The sequence below is a fragment of the Bidens hawaiensis genome, unplaced genomic scaffold, assembly GCF_021521415.1.
Source record: "Bidens hawaiensis isolate Kalapana, Puna unplaced genomic scaffold, B.hawaiensis_p1.1 tig00008539_1, whole genome shotgun sequence".
Lineage (NCBI taxonomy): Eukaryota > Viridiplantae > Streptophyta > Magnoliopsida > Asterales > Asteraceae > Bidens > Bidens hawaiensis.
In genome coordinates this window covers 785,493-805,059 of record NW_027491612.1, presented here as the reverse complement: position 1 = coordinate 805,059, position 19,567 = coordinate 785,493, and the positions used below count along the sequence as shown (strand labels likewise).

The following is a 19,567-nucleotide window of genomic DNA, read 5'->3' as shown; positions in this document are numbered from 1 at the left end:
CAAGCCCTGTTGAACAAAGACCGGGGTAATCCTGATATGAGAAAAAGCAAGATGGCATTGCTTAAGAAGGAGTTTGATATATTCACCCAAGTGAAAGGTGAATCGTTTGCACAGCTTTTTGAAAGGTATTGCCATCTTGTGAATGAGATGAAGAGGCTGTGAATTGACAAGCTTGAATATGAGTACAATGATAAGCTTGCTGATGCTTTACCTGAGGAGTGGGGTACCTTCGTAATGATTTAGCAATCCAATCCCGTTGCTTATGCCCGTCTGAACCTTGCAAGATTCATTGAAAAGCTGGAAGCTCATGAGTTGGAACTGAGAAAGAAACAAAAGATGAAGAGCACTACTGTTTCTTAAGAAATTGGACTCTATTACAAGAGTTCTCAATTCGTTGTTTCACAAATCCCAAAGATTCAAACTGCTTTTTATGTGGAACCAACGGGTCAAGCCTTTGTGAGAAATGTGCCAACTACACAGCAATACAGTAGCAGTTATTCTGGCACCATCCTTGTTACTCAAGCATCTTCAAGTTCACAAGCATCAGATCCTGACGTGCTTCAATGTAACATAGCGGTGAACATCAAGAATGCGGGTGGTATGACTACTGAAACAATCAAGGAGCACATTGCATTTCTTGGATCTTTTTTGGAATCATATGAATGTTTAGTTGCGGGGAGGATAGGTAACTATAACATGACAAAATAAGACTATGACCAGATTGATCCTGAGGAAATGGAAATAATTAATATCAGATGGTGCATGGCTAGTGTCATTCATAAAGCTCGACGCTTCAAGGAAATCACCGGCAAGAATGTGCTTGAGGGTTCACCATCAAAACTTGGCTTTGATAAGTCCAAGGTTCATTGCTTCAGGTGCAAGAAAAAAGGTCACTTTAAGAGGGAATGCAAAAGTAAGATTGTTGATGATAATGGGGCGAATCCGTTCGGGAGAGATTATTACAAGCAAGTAATCTATCATCGTCCTACACAAAGTGAAGCCGAATCTTCAAAGGGAAAGAAGCCAACTGAAGCATCTATTTCTCAAAAAAAGTCAGCTACTGCACAAGTTGATGAGGGTTTTAACTGGAACACTGTGTTCCAAGCGAATGTTGCTGAGTTTGTTAAGGAAAATTCTGATTTGGAATGTAACATGTTGAATAGGGTAAGAATGAGTTGCTCAAGAAGGGTGATATTGAGGACAAGGTTGAATTAGAGGATAAGATTGTGTGTGATGACAAGGTTAGGATTGAGGAAAATGATATGCGTTTGAATGAGGATATGTTGGTAAATGAGGTTTGTGAGGTTAAGATTTTAACTGAGGTTTGTGAGGATCATTTAGGTAAAAAGAGTTTGCATGATGATCAAGTTAATGCTGATCAAACTAAGGATTCAGATGATGATTTGCCACGAACATATGATAAAATTAATCTGGTTCCTTTTGATTACCTTACTTCGTTGTTTCCACCTGATATAATTAAGAGTTTTGCAGGATAGTTTAACCGAGAAGAGGTATCGTTTGGAAAGATTGACTTCGAAGAAGAGGATGAGGATGAATTAGTTATTGTGGAGGTCCAGGATGATCAGGTTGATGGACTAGTTGAAGAAGTGACTGATACAACTGATGAAAGTTTATTAGCTGAACACACACTCATGGCTAATCAGGTAACATCAAACTCTACTTTGTGTGAAAAATGTGAGTTACCTTGCAATGAGTGTGATTTTAAAGATTTAAAACTAAGAGAAATCAGAAAACATTATGATAATGTTTTACTGGACTTGAAGTATGTTAAGGAAGCTTTTGATAAGCTTCAAACGTGTGAAAAAAAGCTGTGGGAGAAAATCCTACAAGATGAGAAAACCATCTTTATGCTGAAACTATGGGTGGCAATGTTGACCCAAACCATTTCAAATGGGTCAATTTGGGTTGTTTTAAAAATCATATGGGTTGGTTTGGGTCATAGATTTTAATAAGATGGGTCAAAATGGGTCACTTGAAATTCCACCTTCTTATTTTCGGGTCAAAATGGGTCGACAAATTTAAAGAAATGGGTCGATGTGGGTTAGTGTCTTAAGGAAAAGTGGCAAGCTCGGGTAGAAACGGGTTTGGATTGGAACGAGTTCGGTTTAGGTTTCGAGCCGACACGAGTTTTCACACTGGACGGGTTGGGTTTCGGTTTCCTTTGTTTCTTTTTGGTCGGTTTCGGAGCACTGAACAGGTTGGGTTTCGGTTTCTTTTGTTTGCTTTTGGTCGGTTTCGAATTCGTTTTCGGCCTTTTGTTTCGTTGTGGTCTGTTTTTCAGTTTCATTTCTGTTTGGTTTCATTTTTTTAGTTTCGATTTGATCGATTTTTTCGGTTTCGATCAATTCGGTTCAGTTTTGGTTTATGTTTTGTTTTCGTCGATTTCTGGTTTCAGTTCATTTCTCGGGGTTTATTTTATTTTATTTTATTTTTTAAGAACGCGGGAAACGGCGGAAACGTTTTGGTTTTTTTACATTTTTCGTTTTTGATTTATATTTTGAGTTATGATTTTTTTTATTAGTTTTTTTGAATATTTTTTGGAGGGGTTTTTTTTGTTATAAAAACCTCTCCAAAAAATATTCAAAAAATTAATAAAAAAATCATAACTCAAAATATATGTCAAAAACGAAAAATGTAAAAAAAACCAAAACGTTTTCGCCGTTTCCTGCGTTCTTAAACAAAAAAAAACCCGATCCGAAACCCGTTTTGACCCATTCCTACCCGGACCCGAACCTTTTGACCCTAACCCGTTCTGACCCAAACCAAAACAACCCTTTTTTTAGTTGACCCATTCTGACCCTAACCTATTTCGACCCTAACCCGTTCCGACCCATGACCCATTTTGACCCAACCCAACCCATTTGCTACCCTTAGCTGAAACACATGGTTGAGGACAAACAAATTGTTATTAACAGGCACATAGATAAAATGCTGCACTCAAACTTGAGCTACAAACACTCAAGAATGAAACTGAGTGTGTAAACTCGAAACTCACAAGTTATGCTGCTTCATCTTATGTCCTTGATCACATTATGCCTAAAACGTCTTCGAAAGTTAAATCTGAGGATGATGTGATCGAGAACAACAAACCAAACATGCAATATCATGCTGTTCTGCCACCCATCTGGAATTCATACATTCCAAAGAAACCGAGAGGTTTTAAAAAAGTGTTAAATGTGGAGATTACCACTCCACTTCAGGATTCCAATGTGTCTGTTAGTGAGTCTATTGATGCTTCTAAGACTGTTGAAAAAGATAGTTCTGGTTATGATTGTGCAACGGTGGTTAAGGTTGCAGAATCTGTGTTAACCGAACAATTTATTCAGGTTAATCATTTAGAGAATGAAGGTCTTGGTAACTCCAAGAGGTTTGCTAAAACAAGTTTCTATAATTGGCAAATTCGTGGAGTTAATAAACCAAAATGTGTTAACAAGATTGTGTTTGTCAAAGGGGTCACTTCTGAATCAGAAAAGGAAGCAATCTTTAGAAATCAATCGAATCAGGAGTTTTATCGATTGAAGGAGGAATGTAGGTTCCCAGCCGGATCTACACGGAATATCTCGTTCTACGTAGGTGCGGAATCCCTACGTAAGACGTTACGAGCGTAGAAGATGATACACGTTAACACGATCAAACACACGTTACAATAAACAAAGACACGTTGTATTGCAACCGGAAACACGTGATTTACTGATCACCGATTACACAACTCGTAAACTCGTTACCTCTAATTCTATAAAACACAGCACTAACCTAGCAGTTTATATAACACGACAACTTCGCCTAGCATGTTTAGGCGAAGTTGTTCCTAACTTCGCTTGTTCCACAAGTTCGCCTATATCAGCGAACTTGTGAGAACTTCGCTTACATCCAAAACACAAATCCAACTAACTCGATTACAGACACTAGACACTGAACTACTGACATCATGTACCAACAGACTCCCCCTTGGCAGTAGCTTCATATCTCTATCTTCAAGCACGTGTCTTGTAATCTTCAACAATCTTGTATCTTTCATCTTCAAGCATGAACTCCTTCTCATACACAAACCGAAACAACTCTTTGATACTTCTTCGCTTCTTCTTTCCAAGCAGGAATATAAAATATCTTTTTCTCGTTTAGCACCTGCAGATCAGCTTGAGACAAATTCACTAAATGCATAGGATCATATACTCTCATCAGCTCTTGTTCATCTTCATCCTCCATTACTGCTTCAGCTGTTTCACAATCAACGTACCACCATTTCAGATCTTTGAGCACATCCTTGGGCATTTGTTTCATCGGCACTTCTTTTAAACACCGGATCGGCTTATACTTCATGATCATCCAAGGCTTGCCATCTGCTCTCATTCCTCTATCTTTGTCTTCAACGAGCTTTCCTTTCTGTGGTTTCAATAGCTCGAACTTCTTCTCCTTTATACTTTCCTTCCATACTATCTTCCCAATGACTCTAGCCATGTTTTCATCACTTCTGTTTATCAACCCCAATCTGGCTAAGTCCTTCACTTCACATTCTGGCAATGTATTCAACGATCTCAACAGCCTTTTGAAGTACTGAACCCCATCATACCTTTTAATCACAAAGAGCCTCAATTGCTCATCATATAACCAGCATATAATCCCCTTTTTCGATTCAGCATAACCCCTGATGTTGTAACTTTTCTTGAACATAGTAGGGACCGCCGGTTTCTTAGTTTTACGAACCACTAAGCGTAGCCTTCTTTCCATCTTGGCTGCTCCTCCCATTCCGTCTCATCACTTCCCATATCTTGACCTATATCTGACTTATGAACTTCCGGAATCTCGTGCTCAACATTCTCCTCTACAATCTCTCCCTCTTCAATCTCACTATCTATGACAATCTCTGCCCCAATCTTCTCTATCTCTTCAACCGGTAACACATCCTCATCACCTACAATATCATCATACACCTCTTCAGCATCCACGACCACCACATCATCACCCGAACCGCCAACTGCACTCGTTGACTCCCCCTGAGATGTGGAAGTCCCAAGAGCTTGTTCAGTTCTTGGCAACTCTCCACCTGCACCTTTCGATGCATTGGGATCATCGTCTCGATCATTTCGCTTCTTAGTCCTCAGCTCATCACCTTTACAGCTCGTCTCCCCCTGAGATGCCAAGAACTGTTTCAAAGCATCAATTATTTTTCCATGTTCGATCAGCAGGGACGACTGTATCTGATTCTCTGCAACGAGGCGCTGAATAGCATGGGTCTGGATAAGATTTACCCTTGATTGTTCTGCCACGACCCTTTCAAGCGCTACTATTCGTTCCGAGTCGGATAAGGTTGCATCGAAATCAAACCTCAGATGTGATATATCTTGAGTGTACTGAGGAGGGATTTCCAATGTAACCGGGACCTTAAAAGTAGGCGTAAACGTAACCGAAGGTGGTGTCGTAACTGACAACCCTGCAGTAGCTACAACTGTCGACTCAATAAATCTTGCCACGACCTCCGTTGGAGTAAGAGTTGGAGGTGGCAAAGATACAATCTCCGGAGTCGAGAGTTGGAATGTAGTGGTGGTAGGCCGAATGAGGATGAGGTAGCCACCACGGGAATGTCCGTGGCGCTTGGCCTTGTAACTGGTAATGATGTCGGAACCATGGTCATACCGGACAGTGCGGGTGGAGTGAAACGTACCACCCTTGAGCTCTCACCAGCTCCCGAACCTGCACCTGCCCTCTCCCTTCTTGATCTACGGACCAACTGATGTACTTCTTCCTCAAAATCGGACTCACTCTCATCATCGGCTCTCTTCCTCTTCCCATGAATCCGTTCTTGTGTTACCAAAATTCGTCTCGCTTCAGCCACATCATCATCTGACGAATCAGAATCAGCCACCGTCGGAGCTGCCCTAGCAATATTCACACTAGAAACCTGTGCAACCGAGACTTGCACATTTTCCACTGGATCAACACGTTCCATATCAAAGAAGCCTTGACCACCAAACGCTGCATCAAGGTCTACGCTTTCCTCCGGTGACACAACAGGAGCAGCATGTATAGCTTGAGGGGCTCCAGCCTGTTGTGGTGCCGGATCCCAAAACTCGTCCCCACGAGCTGAAACACACTCTGGGTTGATCAAGTACCCAAATAGTGGAGTATGTCGATGTAACGATTCCGACGAAACCCGGTATACCCAAACCGGTAGACAATAGTTACGTCATATTTAATGTCGGGTACATGAGTTACCATAGTAATTATACGAGAATACATGGTTCACTGTATTGATCGTACGTGAATATATAATTCATCGTATTGAATATGCGATTAATCGATCGATAGTTATTGAAACCCGAACGAATCGAGGGTTCAATTATAGACGAGATATATGATATTTAGTGATGTTTACGAAGTATTAAAGCTTCGGGATAAGTGAATTAAAGCATATAAAAAGAATTTCGATTTAATGGTACGTCGGTACGTTAAACGAAACCTTTAATACCAGACCGAGCAAGAGATGATCGATCAAGCCGAAAAAGATGCGCGATAATTAATGATATGATGTTTTAAGTTAATAAACGTCATGGTTTAAGTTTTTAAAGTTTTTAAATCGGTTTTATATAAATTTCATTTTTAAGCCGAAAAACGACCGTTTTAACCTCGTTTTAAGCCGAATTAGACATTTAACCGAAAAACGAACTGAACCAGATTATCCAAAACATTATCCGGATATCCGAAATCCAAACATGTGGCCTAGAATGGAGAGGTGGGTCCCACCCCACCCCCCTAAGAGTTCCGATCGGATTGGGGAAAACCCCATAGCCCTTTATTTATTTTTTTCATCCAACAAATCAACATCCATCTCTTCCTCTCAAGATCATGATCCAAAACTGAGATTTTGTAGCAAGAAAACAAGGTAAAGAATCGAGTTAATCATGTTTCCATCTTCGTTTCTTGAGTTTATTTGCAAGAAAATGAGGTTTCAATGATGAAAACCGATTCTTGCATGATCAAGTGATGTATACGGGTTATACAAGGGATCTTGGTCCAAGAAAGGAATTAAACGAATCAAAAACGAATTTTTACGGTTAAATCTTTGTTTTTGAATCATAACCGAAACCATGAAAGAAATGGCTTGATCGTGAGTGTAACTTGCTTGGTATTGTGGTATGTTGGTTGTAGGTTCTGTATTTAGTGGTAGATAAGGCGGAAAGACGAGTTTGTAGCTTGTAGTGGCGGAAAACGAAAGGTATATTCGGTTTATGTTCGGTTTTGGAGTTTTTGGACAGATTGTTGATGGTTTAGAGTTAGGTCACGAAATTTCACAGGGATGATCTACACATGAAAATATGAGTTCTGTGAATTATTGGTAATTTTTGGATAAAGGATGAATATTTGGTGAATTTAATGCTCGGTTTGGGCCAAAAATGATGAAAAATAGTTAAATATCATGAAAAATTCTGGAAAATTTCAGATAAGCTTTTTATATCATGAATAAGTCACACAAAAAATTTTAGGTCAGTTGAAGAAGTCTAAGTAGGCTTTTCAGTTAAACGAGTTCTAGGGTTTTCTAGCTCGGTTTTAGTGAAAATGGCATGTAAAGGAAGATTTTGGTTCTGGAAAAATTACAGGGGACTATGTGGATGGCAGGGGACATCCAGGAGAAATTTGGGATGTTTCTAAGATCGTTTGGTATTTACGACATATTTAGTGTTTAAATGGTGTTTAAAAATAGATAAATAAATTTTAAATATAAAAATTAATTCTGGAAATATTTTTATTAAATTCCCCACTGTCAAAAAGTGATTTTTGCAAAATTTCAAGATCCGAGACTAAACGGATAATTATTTGTGCTAAAAAGAAGATAAAAACAAACTTTTAAAGTCTAAAACGCATAAACCGGTAAAGTTCGTCTAAACGAACTACCTGGTGTATAAAAACCCTAAAAATGAACTATATTCATATAATAGAGTTAAACAAGTAAAAATGAATCATCCGAAAGTAATTCGGATGATTTGGGTATTTTTAACCGATTTAACAGTTTCCGGTACGCCAAAGACGGAAACGGGTCCCGCGGCCAATCGGGGCGTCTAAACCGAGCTCTAATTTCACAACTTTAACTAAATTATCAGTCAACAACTATTTTCGGGTCGTGTGTGACCAAACTCATTTTTGGAACGTAAAAACGGATAACCGTGCTAGGCAAGCAAAACAGGAAAAACGACTAATAATAATTTTGACCAGTGAACTCTAAACGATATCACAATCTGAGTCCGGAGAAGTGTTTCTGGGTTAACATTGCATCCAGAACGGGTACAGTGCTGGGTTAACAGTGTCCCCAGATGTACCGGTTAACTTGGTTAAAGTTATATTAATAATGAGTGTATAGTAACGATCGTAGGGATCATATTACAGATTGGACGTGTTAACTGATAATGATTGTTGTTACCTGCTTGCATGTGCTAAGGTGAGTTTCACGAGCCCCTTTTTCTGAATTATTTTCAAATATTTTCCCGGGGCGGAAGCATGTTACTATTGAAATGTTTAAGTACATACTGAACGCATGGATTTGCGTGTATTTATAAATATTTGATTGTACGGGAATCGTACGGAATGGGTACAGTACTGGGTTAACAGTGTCCCCAGATGTCTCTAGAAGTGTTTCTGGGTTAACATTGCCCCCGGAATGGGTACAGTACTATGTTAACAGTGTCCCTAGATGTCCAAAGAGGTGTTTCTGGGTTAACATTGCCCCCGGAAAGGGTACAGTACTGGTTAACAGTGTCCCCAGATAATATAATATTATGATATTGATTTATCAAGGTTTACTCAAATTGTGAAACTCACCAACTATTCGTAGTTGACCCGTTTTCTCACATGCTTTTCAGGTACAACTAAGATGAAGTGATTGCTTACGTGCTAAGTGCTTGATGTGTGTAAGATTTGCGTGTGGGATGTTAGGATACATTATATTACATAGAATTATGTATCGTATGGTATGATGTGTGTATCACCTAGACGGTAATGAAATACGAGATAATGTAATTTGAAGTATATTAATGTATTTAGTTTTCTTTATAAACAATGTGGTTGATATCAGATGTGTCTGTGGCATCCCGTTTACGTTTCCGCTGTGGTTTCAGGGTGTTACAGAAGTTGGTATCAGAGCCATTGGTTATAAAGATTTAGGATGTCTTTAAAAGATACCTAAAATATAACCAGTAGCTCAAGTATTATAGGATCTGAATATCAACTAATAATATATAGTGACGGGATCTGGATGAACTTGAATGGACAAGTGAGTTATTATGGTCCGGAACATAATAACAGACTTGTCTGCACGAGGGAATTCAGGGGAAGTCACTGGGTACATTAATAGGTAAAAATGGCAACATATGTGTAAAGTATATAATATTATTTATACGTGCTAATGTGTGTGTGTATATATATATATGTACATATCTTGTGGGTACATGTATTGAGAAATGGGACCCGGATAAGGAACCGGGGGATGAAATAATAAAAGTACCGAGGATGCTGAAATTTCTAGAGCATCGGTTGATAATGAGTCTGACTTATCGGGCCATAGTTATGATAGTACCAAGTTAGATCTCCCGTTTGACATTAACCAGAAATATCTAGTAACCGTCACTCCCAACCAAAATTGATAAATCCCTTACCCTACTAACACCGGTACCGTATATCCTAATAACCCCCTATGTTCACCCGAACCGCCAACCCTCACGTACGGACGGACCTGTACGTGAACCTATTCTTATTCCGTTAAAAAAAAATTGATAATAAATGAGCAGATAAAAATAATATATAGAAATATATATATGTAATTCTCACTCTCAAACATAGGAGACATACCACCTCCAGATCGAGAATTACCGATTTTTGCGAACCTAGAACGCCTGAGGACATTTACTGAGCAAGTGATAGAGTTTCCTATAATAATAATTGATAATATTTGAAGGCAACCCATGTTGCGCGATTACCTTGAACCTTGTAACTCCCTATGTTATCCTTACATCCGTTAGATGTCTATACCTATGTATTCTCGAATAGAATGATTACCCATACACAAAGAGGTGTGGGAATCATTATAGCATAGTTGGTTGTTCGTTCGTAGGTGGTATACCGTGTATGCTGGTTATACAAATAGACACGGATAGTATAACTCCGTGGTACGTAATCGTTGGTGCTCACGGTGAGCATGTATCGGTTATGCTGACATGCAGAAGGATATTGAAATCAAGCATATTAAAACATTAATCCTTATTGAGAAAGATCTATATGTCAGTTGGTGACAAGGGTTATGAAACATATTTAAACGTTAACCGACGTCAGGTTAAGTCCATGTGTTATTATATTTGTGGGACATATATATACTAGATACTGGTATGTGTAATATGTATGATAATATTTGGTGTGTATGTGTACCTGCTGTTATGATTGAGCTGGTAACGAGTTATATGGTGAGATTAGTATTGATTACTGCGTACGGGATGAGTACGGCAGAATGACATAAAATGAGTAACTCCAATGATGGAGATTGATATGATTCAGTTGATTGCTCAAAGATAGCAGATGATGATACCGAATGTCGTATCACAGATCACTGCTAGTGTTGACGCAAATGTGATCGCAGACTTATAGATCGAACAATCACATGATTATGAATATTTCAATTCTTAGTGTTATTACTAAGAGTGTTAATGTCCCACCGAATACTATTATGACTACAAGTATTAGTTATAAACTAAACATGAATAGTAGTCGTAATGAATTAGATCCGGTATGAAGGATATGTTTATCGGTTGTGTTAAGGGGATTATTAATAGTTTACTGATGGTAAAGGGAGGAATAAATTAGCGAGTGGATAGAAAAGATCGAAATGGTTAAGGATATTGGTAAGAGTCTAGAACATTGTGTAGTGAAATATGCTACAGATATGTTGGTAGATTATGTTGTATCGTGATGGAACACGATGGTACAAAATTATAGTTAGAAAATTATTGCTCAGATGATATAGTCAGGATTTAAAATTCTTGTGCTAGAGCACTTTTATTCGAGTAATTAAACTCAGAGATTGGAAACTGAGCTATGAAAGATAGAAATGTTGTGTGCTGATCACTTAGAACATGCTAATCGTTTGAAGGAATTGTCATGTCTGGTAACATGGCTAATTACTCCTGAAATTAAGCGAAGTGAGCGCTATATTGGGAGCTAACTCCATCGATAAGGAGTATAGTCAACCCTGTAAAATATACAACCTTTGGAAGGGTTGTGTCACAAGCCAGCATTGATATATTTGATTCTATGGGAAGCGGAATGGAAGGACGTTAGGTGAAACATCGAGTGTTAAAGAAGGGAAATGATAAAGGTATAGTGCAAGATAGACTTGTGAATAAGTAGGTATGTCATACAACCCAGAATTATACTAAGACTAGTTCTGGTGTGAAAACATGAACCGCATAAAGGGTCCTTCCTTAAATGTGGAAAATATAGTTATCGGCAGAAAGAAGAATGTCGGGTGATAGTAGGCCACAAGTATGGTAAAGATGGACGTAATGCCCCAATTGTAGAACCAACTGAAGCCATGTGGACCGGCAACCCCAACCCATTCGTGTACAACCACTCCGAACCCAACAACCTCAATAAAAATCCATCCAAAGAAATCAAATTATGCCAAACAGTTGTACTTGCTATGAATGTGGCAGTACAGAACGTTTCAAGAGAAATTGCCCAAAGTTTAACCAAGGTGTCGTTGGAAGACGAACCTCAAGACAAGCGTCAACCTCGGATCAAGCAAGGAGCCGTGCTTTTGTGAGTAATTCGAATAAAGCACGTCATGATCCAAAGGTGGTATTAAGTACGTTGTAGTTTTAAATCAATGGGCTTCAGCGATATTTTTACGGTTGTCGATAGAAGTTAGTTCCTGCTAACCTCCTATCATTTGGAAAGATACCGATTAGTGAAATTATAGAACCCCATACGGTAGAATCGCTAACGGTAAATCCCTAATGGTTAACTAAATTGTTCAGAATTGTCCTATTACTCTGAACGATTAATCCTTTCCTTATTGACCTTCGACCAGTAAAGTTAAGAAGTTTTGACGTAATAGTTAACATGGATTGGCTAACTCAACATGAAGCTGAAATCAAATATGAAAAGAAGATGATTAGAAGCTCTCATTCGGACGATGAAGCGATTAGATACAGAGAAAAGTTTTCGGTATTATGTTACCACTCTAATCTCATCTTGAGATGTTATAATATTTACGACAAGAAGACGTGGTGTATTTAACAAACGCGATTGCCAAAGTATTTAAAAGAAAACATATAGAAGATGTTTCAGTGATACTTAAATATCCAGAAGTTTTCCCAGAAGAACTTCCTGGATTACCGCCAACCCGACAGGTCGAATTCAGAATCGATTTAATACCTCAAGCTGGCCCTGTTGCTAAAGCATCTTACCGACTTGCGCCAACTGAAATGCAAGAATTATTGGATAAAGGTTTTATACGACCTAGTTAGTCGCCATGGGGTGCACCAGTGTTATTTGGGAAATGAAGGACGGAAGTGTTAGGATATGTATTGATTAGGGAGAATTGAATAAAGTGACGAACAAGAATAGGTATTCACTTTTTCGAAGTAAATGATCTGTTTAACCAACTGCAAAGGGCGATTTATTTTTAGAAAAATTGGTCTTAGATATAGTTATCACCAAATGAAAAATCCAAGAGGAGGACGTTGCAACAACAGCGTTTCGGATTCGCTACGGCCATTATGAATTCTTAGTTATGCCTTTCGGGCTAACAAATGCGCCGGCAGCATTCATGGAACTCATGAACCAAGTCTGTAAACTTTATTTAGACAAATTTGTCATAACATTCATTGATGATATTTTGATATATTCGCAACGTAAAGAAGAGCACGAACGACGGTTAAGGAAAATTGTGGAAGTGTTAAAGCAAGAGGAGCTATACGCGAAGTTTTCGAAATGTGATTTTGAATAAAGAAGGCATAATCCCTTGGTCATGTTGTAAAGCAACAAGGATTTCACAAAGATCCAAATAAGATAGAAACCATTAAAATTGTGCCAAGCGCCGATTTTAAGTCTCCCCGATGGAGACGATGGTTTTGTCGCGTATTGTGACGCATCGCGTAGAGGGTTAGGATGCGTGTTGATGCAGAATAATAAGGTTATAGCCTATGCTTCCCGACAGTTAAAAGTACACGAGAAAAATTACACTACTCACGACTTAGAACTGGGAGCGGTTATCTTCGCACTTAAAATCTAGAGACATTATCTCTACGGTACGAAGTGCACCATCTTCACCGATCATAAAAGTTTGCAGCATATATTCGATCAGAAAGAACTGAATATGAGGCAACGAAGATGGGTCGAGTTGTTAAACGATTATGACTGTGACATCCGTTATCACCCCGGCAAGGCTAACGTCGTAGCCGATGCCTTGAGTAGGAAAGATCGGGTTAAGCCATTGCGAGTGCGAGCGCTGGGGATGATAGTCCAGTCGAACCTTTCGGACCTGATTCGAGTCGCTCAACGTGAGGCGTTAAAAGAGGAACAATTGGAAAAGGAGGGATTTCACGGCAATGAGAAGAATTTCGAACAGTGCGTGGACGAAATTCTCTATTTCAAAAATCGGGTTTGGATCCCGACCCTCCATGACCTTCGTGATTTAATCATGGACGAAGCGCATAGATCGAAATATTCCATACATCTGGGATCGGATTTGACTATTGATGATACGAATACCTGAAAGGATTTCATTAATGGCCGAGTTTGGAGAAAGATATGGTTACGTATTTTGGTGAATATTTAAGTTATGCAAGAGATAAGGCTGCACACCAAAAACCCTAGGGAACGCCACAACGACAGAAAATTCGCCAATGATAGTGGGAATAAATTATAATGCGTTTCGGGACGCAAATTCCCAAGATATATCAAAGACACGATGCAATTTGGGTAATCGCGGATCGATTAACCAATCCTCGCATTTCATCCCAATCTATGACGATTACCACGATGAATTCTCGCCCAAATTCATGATGGTGAAATGGTATCTCGTCATGGAGTACCATTTTCAATTATCTCAGATCGAAATAGCATCCTACTTCCATTATTGGAAGGCGGGGAATGAAGCATCGAGAGCTTGAAGCTTTCTATGGGTGAAGTAATTATCACCAATTTGTTAAATTGAAAATGGGCGTCAATCAAGCCATAAGATTTGAATTGATTCGATAAATAACCAATCGGATTTATAATATTTAAGATGAGTTGAAAGCAGCGCGAGATTGGCAAAGGATTTATGCCAACATTCATAGGAAACCATTGTCATTGGAAAGAGGTGACAAGGCATTTTTAAGGCATCACCTTAGAGAGGTGATATGAGGTTTGCCAAAACCGAAAATAGCTCCTTAATATATTGGACCTCATGAGACTATCTCCATGATTGGTCATTTAGTTTATCGATTAAAGTACTCCAGGGGCTAAGTATTATACATGATGTTTTGCCATGTATACGGATTGAAAAGTACCTAAGCGATGAGGCAACGAAAGTACTAGTAATGGAAGTACTCATAGAAGACATACTTGATATCATAAATAATTCCGTTGAGATAGTAGACGGGAAAACTAAACAGTTTGGACACACCAAGCTTTATTGATTAAGATTAAGTGGAATTCACAGCGAGGACCAGATTATACCTGGTAACGCGAGGGTGAATTCTGAAGGAAAAACCCCCCACCCTTCTCTCGGAAGGGAATAGTAGGCGTGTAAAATTTCGAGGACGAAATTTCTTAACGGGGGGAGAATGTAACGATTCCGACGAAACCAGGTATACCCTAACCGATAGACGTTAGTTACGTCATATGTAATGTCGGGTACATGAGTTACCATAGTAATTATACGAGAATACATGGTTCACTGTATTGATCGTACGTGAATATATAATTCATCGTATTGAATATGCGATTAATCGATCGATAGTTATTGAAACCCGAACGAATCGAGGGTTCAATTATAGACGAGATATATGATATTTAGTGATGTTTACGAAGTATTAAAGCTTCGGGATAAGTGAATTAAAGCACATAAAAAGAATTTCGATTTAATGGTACGTCGGTACGTTAAACGAAACCTTTAATACCAGACCGAGCAAGAGATGATCGATCAAGCCGAAAAAGATGCGCGATAATTAATGATATGATGTTTTAAGTTAATAAACGTCATGGTTTAAGTTTTTAAAGTTTTTAAATCGGTTTTATATAAATTTCATTTTTAAGCCGAAAAACGACCGTTTTAACCTCGTTTTAAGCCGAATTAGACATTTAACCGAAAAACGAACTGAACCAGATTATCCAAAACATTATCCGGATATCCGAAATCCAAACATGTGGCCTAGAATGGAGAGGTGGGTCCCACCCCACCCCCCTAAGAGTTCCGATCGGATTGGGGAAAACCCCATAGCCCTTTATTTCTTTTTTTTCATCCAACAAATCAACATCCATCTCTTCCTCTCAAGATCATGATCCAAAACCGAGATTTTGTAGCAAGAAAACAAGGTAAAGAATCGAGTTAATCATGTTTCCATCTTCGTTTCTTGAGTTTATTTGCAAGAAAATGAGGTTTCAATGATGAAAACCGATTCTTGCCTGATCAAGTGATGTATACGGGTTATACAAGGGATCTTGGTTCAAGAAAGGAATTAAACGAATCAAAAACGAATTTTTACGGTTAAATCTTTGTTTTTGAATCATAACCGAAACCATGAAAGAAATGGCTTGATCGTGAGTGTAACTTGCTTGGTATTGTGGTATGTTGGTTGTAGGTTCTGTATTTAGTGGTAGATAAGGCGGAAAGACGAGTTTGTAGCTTGTAGTGGCGGAAAACGAAATGTATATTCGGTTTATGTTTGGTTTTGGAGTTTTTGGACAGATTGTTGATGGTTTAGAGTTAGGTCACGAAATTTCACAGGGATGATCTACACATGAAAATATGAGTTCTGTGAATTATTGGTAATTTTTGGATAAAGGATGAATATTTGGTGAATTTAATGCTCGGTTTGGGCCAAAAATGATGAAAAATAGTTAAATATCATGAAAAATTCTGGAAAATTTCAGATAAGCTTTTTATATCATGAATAAGTCACACACAAAATTTTAGGTCAGTTGAAGAAGTCTAAGTAGGCTTTTCGGTTAAACGAGTTCTAGGGTTTTCTAGCTCGGTTTTAGTGAAAATGGCATGTAAAGGAAGATTTTGGTTCTGGAAAAATTACAGGGGACTATGTGGATGGCAGGGGACATCCAGGAGAAATTTGGGATGTTTCTAAGATCGTTTGGTATTTACGACATATTTAGTGTTTAAATGGTGTTTAAAAATAGATAAATAAATTTTAAATATAAAAATTAATTCTGGAAATATTTTTATTAAATTCCCCACTGTCAAAAAGTGATTTTTGCAAAATTTCAAGATCCGAGACTAAACGGATAATTATTTGTGCTAAAAAGAAGATAAAAACAAACTTTTAAAGTCTAAAACGCATAAACCGGTAAAGTTCGTCTAAACGAACTGACTGGTGTATAAAAACCCTAAAAATGAACTGTTTTCATATAATAGAGTTAAACAAGTAAAAATGAATCATCCGAAAGTAATTCGGATGATTTGGGTATTTTTAACCGATTTAACAGTTTCCGGTACGCCAAGGACGGAAACGGGTCCCGCGGCCAATCGGGGCGTGTAAACCGAGCTCTAATTTCACAACTTTAACTAAATTATCAGTCAACAACTATTTTCGGGTCGTGTGCGACCAAACTCATTTTTGGAACGTAAAAACGGATAACCGTGCTAGGCACGCAAAACGGGAAAAACGACTAATAATAATTTTGACCAGTGAACTCTAAACGATATCACAATCTGAGTCCGGAGAAGTGTTTCTGGGTTAACATTGCCCCCAGAACGGGTACAGTGCTGGGTTAACAGTGTCCCCAGATGTACCGGTTAACTTGGTTAAAGTTATATTAATAATGAGTGTATAGTAATGATCGTAGGGATCATATTACAGATTGGACGTGTTAACTGATAATGATTGTTGTTACCTGCTTGCATGTGCTAAGGTGAGTTTCACGAGCCCCTTTTTCTGAATTATTTTCAAATATTTTCCCGGGGCGGAAGCATATTACTATTGAAATGTTTAAGTACATACTGAACGCATGGATTTGTGTGTATTTATAAATATTTGATTGTACGGGAATCGTACGGAATGGGTACAGTACTGGGTTAACAGTGTCCCCAGATGTCTCTAGAAGTGTTTCTGGGTTAACATTGCCCCCGGAATGGGTACAGTACTGGGTTAACAGTGTCCCCAGATGTCCAAAGAGGTGTTTCTGGGTTAACATTGCCCCCGGAAAGGGTACAGTACAGGGTTAACAGTGTCCTCAGATAATATTATATTATGATATTGATTTATCAAGGTTTACTCAAATTGTGAAACTCACAAACTATTCGTAGTTGACCCGTTTTCTCACATGCTTTTCAGGTACAACTATGATGAAGTGATTGCTTACGTGCTAAGTGCTTGATGTGTGTAAGATTTGCGTGTGGGATGTTAGGATACATTATATTACATAGAATTATGTATCGTATGGTATGATGTGTGTATCACCTAGACGGTAATGAAATACGAGATAATGTAATTTGAAGTATATTAATGTATTTAGTTTTCTTTATAAACAATGTGGTTGATATCAGATGTGTCTGTGGCATCCCGTTTACGTTTCCGCTGCGGTTTCAGGGTGTTACAGTCGAGGACGGAGCTCAGGCTTGCTTCTTGCACTCGATGATCTACACTGAGCGAAGATCCTTTTACTTACACTTTCCACGTATCTAATTGGACGGCGCTGAGGTAACGTGGGAGCAATATTATTCAAGATCATTTGTAGGAATCTTGGATACATAAGAAATCTCTCACGCGCCACCGCTCTTCTCTGACGATCTATCTCGTAAAATACCATCTGACTAAAGCTGTAACGCTTATTGTAAGTCAGTGCAGTCATCGCCGACTGCATGGTCGCACCCATCCCGTCTGTACCAGCCTTTCTCCCTGACATACACACGATCATCACGTGCATAAGAAATCGCCATTGGTCTAACAAGAATCTCTTTCGTCTTTGAGTATCTCCCAATGGACCAGAATATCCCATTCTCAGAAAAGCACCATCTCGGAATGGAGCCACAAAGTCGGTAGGATCGTCTCTTGTTTCATCCCCAAACTGTAACGCCACCCTGATCTGTTCAGACGAGAACGGTACTATCTGATTATTGACCGTTGCACGCATAACCGGGGGCTCGACTCGACAGTCATATTCCACTGTCTGCCAGAAATTTTCAATGTTTGGCAAAGATATAGGCAGTGTTGTCGTAATAGCGTGGAATATACGCGAACGAAGTAGAAATGTGATGATCTCGCGGAAATCATCAACACCACTCGCATCTGGGTCCAATGTGATGTACATGTTATGCCCCGGGAAAAACTGTCGATGGTTATCTCCACCTTCATCACCACCTGCACCACCTGCTCCAGCTACAGCTGCCATTTCTGCAACAAAAACAGTCTAAGTTAGAGAATCGTCGAGGCAAATCACAAGTTCGCCTGTTACCATGAGCGAAGTTATGATTTATTCTGTATAGGCGAAGTTAGAGGTGGGGCGAAGTTGGGAACAACTTCGCCTCAACTTGAGCTTCGCGTAATAAATGTTAAATAAAAAGGGCAAGGCGAAGTTAATGATAACTTCGCCTAACCACAACTTCGCCTCATATACTGTTACATAATTAATTATCAGGTGAAGTTAAACCTCAGGCAAAGTTAAGAATAACTTCGCCTAAACTGTAAGTTCGCCTGAATATGAATCGGCAACAGTTAGACTTTCGAACGAGGTGAATTGGGTCAATTTGGAGATTGCGGATCTCGTAAAACATGTTTTTAAGACGATCTAGACGATCAAGTTGATTACGACCACGTAATAACAGGTTTGAAAATCGGGTGGTGAGGTTTCGAAAGACCGAGGTCACGAAACGGACCAAAACGACCTCGATAAACACCATTGTCAGTGATTATACGATATGATGACACTACACACCTTTAAATCGTATTAGAAACTGAGAAAAAACAACAAGATGTGATTCGAGATATAACTTCGCCTAGGTTACTGGAAGATAAGTTCGCTGGTTTTAGAAAATAATAATGATTTTGACCAAAAATTTCCTTTATATAGGGTCAAAGTTATACAGGCGAAGTTATGGATAACTTCGCCTATTGCAGGCGAAGTTATGGATAACTTCGCTGATATGAAAATTTACACAACAAACCCCTATAATTTGAACAATTTGCAATTAAGTTTTAAAACATCCTTTAAAGCATTAAATGATACGATCAAGAACAAGTAACCAGGTATTAAATCATACAACTACATAAGTAGAAAAAATTTTAAAATAAAGTACATGGGATCAAATTTCAGTCTCGACAGGGACTACCATGTTTTAGAAAAGACT

The 19,567-nt window shown here is 38.7% G+C and overlaps 1 protein-coding gene across 1 annotated transcript in view; it reads left to right on the top strand.

Annotated features, from left to right (window-relative positions):
* The window catches only part of LOC143529397 (histone deacetylase 14, chloroplastic-like), a 165,347-nt gene extending 146,636 nt beyond the window's left edge, over positions 1–18,711 (top strand). Inside the window, exon 4 of the mRNA XM_077025208.1 lies at positions 18,687–18,711. The gene's annotated coding sequence lies outside the window, so the exon portion shown is untranslated. The remainder of the gene's footprint in view (positions 1–18,686) is intronic.
* Positions 18,712–19,567: the final 856 nt, after the last annotated feature.